This window comes from Oncorhynchus nerka, unplaced genomic scaffold (genome assembly GCF_034236695.1).
Source record: "Oncorhynchus nerka isolate Pitt River unplaced genomic scaffold, Oner_Uvic_2.0 unplaced_scaffold_1521, whole genome shotgun sequence".
NCBI lineage: Eukaryota > Metazoa > Chordata > Actinopteri > Salmoniformes > Salmonidae > Oncorhynchus > Oncorhynchus nerka.
The window spans coordinates 24,085-27,953 of record NW_027039800.1 but is presented as its reverse complement, the minus strand read 5'-3'; the positions used below and the strand labels follow the sequence as shown (position 1 = coordinate 27,953).

General features: G+C 43.7%; 1 pseudogene; it reads right to left on the bottom strand.

Annotated features, from left to right (window-relative positions):
• Positions 1-411: 411 nt before the first annotated feature.
• Positions 412-3,869, bottom strand: part of LOC115142368 (protein SEC13 homolog) — a 7,874-nt pseudogene continuing 4,416 nt past the window's right edge.

Sequence of the window (3,869 nt, the reverse complement as noted above, 5' to 3'; positions counted from 1 at the left end):
CAGATCTGGGACTAGGTGGTAGTTAGCCCAGATTTGGGACTAGGCTAGGTGGTAGTTAGCCCAGATTTGGGACTAGGCTAGGTAGTAGTTAGCCCAGATCTGGGACTAGGTGGTAGTTAGCCCAGATTTGGGACTAGGCTAGGTGGTAGTTAGCCCAGATCTGGGACTAGGCTAGGTAGTAGTTAGCCCAGATCTGGGACTAGGTGGTAGTTAGCCCAGATTTGGGACTAGGCTAGGTGGTAGTTAGCCCAGATCTGGGACTAGGCGGTAGTTAGCCCAGATCTGGGACTAGGCGGTAGTTAGCCCAGATCTGGGACTAGGCGGTAGTTAGCCCAGATCTGGGACTAGGCGGTAGTTAGCCCAGATCTGGGACTAGGCGGTAGTTAGCCCAGATCTGGGACTAGGTGGTAGTTAGCCCAGATCTGGGACTAGGCTAGGTGGTAGTTCACACGCTGCTCCATCTGTGATGGTTGATACAGCTCCCTGGACTTTGTTGACATCGCTGATGCAAGCCCACTGGCCGTCCACAGACTCCTTCCACAGAGTCACCTAGAGACAGGCAACGACAGTCACAATTAAAGACAAACAAGGGGATCATTTGTAACAGCACTCGCTGTGGATAAAAGCTTCTGCTAAGTGAGTGTGAATTATACATATAGCTGCAGATCAAAATGTTACCCATTTCTGGCATTTCACCAATAAAATCATTGCTTTCATATTTTTTTTCGCTTACAACATTTATGACAGAAAATGTAAAAAGGTTTATATAGTGAAAGAGCAAACAATTCAAACCTGACCTTGGTGTGTGTGTGTGTGTGTGTGTGTACTGACCTTGGTTGCTTGGTGTCTTGGTGTCTTGGTGTGTGTGTGTGTGTGTGTTTGTGTGTACTGACCTTGGTGTCTTGGTGTGTGTGTGTGTGTACTGACCTTGGTGTCTTGTGTGTGTGTGTACTGACCTTGGTGTGTGTGTATGTACTGACCTTGGTGTCTTTGTGTGTGTGTGTGTGTCTTTGTGTGTGTGTGTGTGTGTGTGTTGACCTTGTTATCCCCTCCAGTCAGGATGTTTCTGGTGATGGACCAGCTGACACGCCACATCGTTGAACTTGTGGAGCAGTTTATCCGTCCAGATGAAGGGTCGTCACACGTCCAGATGAAGGGTCGTGACACGTCCAGGTGAAGGGTCGTGACACGTCCAGGTGAAGGGTCGTGACACGTCCAGGTGAAGGGTCGTGACACGTCCAGGTGAAGGGTCGTGACACGTCCAGGTGAAGGGTCGTGACACGTCCAGGTGAAGGGTCGTGACACGTCCAGGTGAAGGGTCGTGACACGTCCAGGTGAAGGGTCGTCACAAGGTCCAGATGAAGGGTCGTCACAAGGTCCAGATGAAGGGTCGTCACAAGGTCCAGATGAAGACCCCGCCGTCAAGAGAGAGTTTTTTGTTATGAGATAAATGTCAAGCAGACAAGACCACAACAAAAAAACTGTTTTATTTTAAACTGCCGTTCACGAGGGTCCCAACAGACCTTACAAGATGATCGAACGTGGTTATGTGTTCAACCCTATTTAAATTCAGGAAGTGACATTTATTTAAGAGCGAAAACATCTCTATTGTAAATAAAACTGCCACTTTTTCAAATTGTTGGAATTGACAGAATGAACTAAACTGGAATTGACCTTCGGCAGTTTGTTGGTCGTATGAGACGAGCCTGAATCAAACACAACACTGTTTTTCTCTGATAGTAGTAGAGACGTACCTGGGTAGTCCCTATGGAGGGAGCCCAACCTACATCTCTGACCCAATCACTGTGAGCCTCCAGCTTCTGGTCTTCCTTCCATTGGCCATCCTCCTCTCTAAGAAAGAAGACATACAAACCTGTCTGGCAGCCATTTTAATAAAATTCTTCCCTTACCATATGAACCTATTTAGTAACACTTTCCGTGAAGTGGCTCACGCTATTTCATCATGTTGCTATTGTAAGTGAATATTTTCTGTAGTTTTATAGAACTATAGCGGTGCTGTGCATTTAAACATTAACAGAGAAGACCCCCTTCACTTACTTCCAGAGCTTGACCAGGTTGTCACAGCCTCCTGAGACAAACCTCTTGGTGCAGTTGGGTTTCTGACCCGATGGCTGGTCTATCAGACCACCTGGCACCACCGTTGGAGCTCACTGCATTACAGCCAATCTGACAGGACAGAGGGAGGACATTGGGTTGTTACAACACACAGTCACATTGACAGACTGTTTTAAAAAAAAAAAGAAGCCTGTTCATACATACAACATGTCTAACAATTCAAACGTTGACTACTTTAGTCTGAAACATTCATGTTTTATTCATACGAACACAGCATACTGTTATGAGAATAGAAAGCTGTAGGGTTTTACGTCAGACCACACAGTGATAAAGTACATTAATTTAAACCGTAAACGTTGTTCTCACTGTGTTACTGATCTTCTTAATGTCCCACTGTTGATCCCCTGGACACAGCCCTTAGCCGTGATATATTGGCCATATACCACAAACCCCCGAGGTGCCTTATTGCTATTATAAACTGGTTACCAACATAATTATACCAGTAAATAATCTTTTTTTTTGTCATACCCGTGGTATACGGTCTGTTATACCACGGCTTTCAGCCAATAAGTATTCATGGCTCGAACCACCCGGTTTATAACAACCAATAACGTACAACAAAATTCACAGATCTTTAACATCAACTCAAATCAAATGTATTTGTCACATACACACGGTTAGCAGATGTTAATGGTCACATACACACGGTTAGCAGATGTTAATGGTCACATACACACGGTTAGCAGATGTTAATGGTCACATACACATGGTTAGCAGATGTTAATGCGAGTGTAGCGAAATGCTTGTGCTTCTAGTTTCGAGAATGCAGTAATAACCAACGAGTAATCTAACCTAACAATTCCACAACTACTACCTTATACACACAAGTGTAAATGGATAAAGAATATGTACATAAAGATATATGAATGAGTGATAGTACAGAGCGGCATAGGCAAGATGCAGTAAATGGTATCGAGTACAGTATATACCTATGAGATGAGTAATGTAGGGTATGTAAACAAATGTAAACAAAAGTGGCATAGTTTAAAGTGGCTAGTGATACATGTATTACATAAAGATGCAGTAGATGATATAGAGTACAGTATATACATATGAGATGAGTAATGTAGGGTATGTAAACATTATATTAAGTAGCATTGTTTAAAGTGGCTAGTGATACATGTATTACATAAAGATGCAGTAGATGATATCGAGTACAGTATATACATATACATACTGGTATGTTTCCCAGAATACATTATTGCCCATTTTCTTTACAGTCCACAGAAATGCTTATTTTGCTTGCCTTTTAACCTAACCCCCTGAAGCACAGGGTCAGGGGTCAGCCAAGGTTCCGTCCCCCTGGAGCAATTAAGGGTTAAGTGGTTACAGGAGAGGCTCTTACCTGAAGAGTCGTGTTCAGTGACCTCGTACATTTTGTCCAAAGTACCGTTCCTCCTCCTTCCAGACGATCAGCTTCCTGTCGCGGGAACACAAGGCCAGGATGTTGCAGTACATGGGGCTGAGCCCAGGCCACCTGCCACACAGGACCCTCGTGACTGTGGCGAGAGAGAAAATTATAAAACACCAACATTTATACTTCCCTCCGTGTGAGTTTGAAAATGTGAAAAAAAAGTTCCAACATCACAATCACATGTTATCCTACTAGGCTGACACATGGTAGAAATCTATTTTATATATAACTAGGTTAAATAACTAATAAAGGCTGAAATATGGTAGAAATCTATTTTATATATAACTAGTGTCAGGACCCGGGTCTCCGGAGTGAGAAA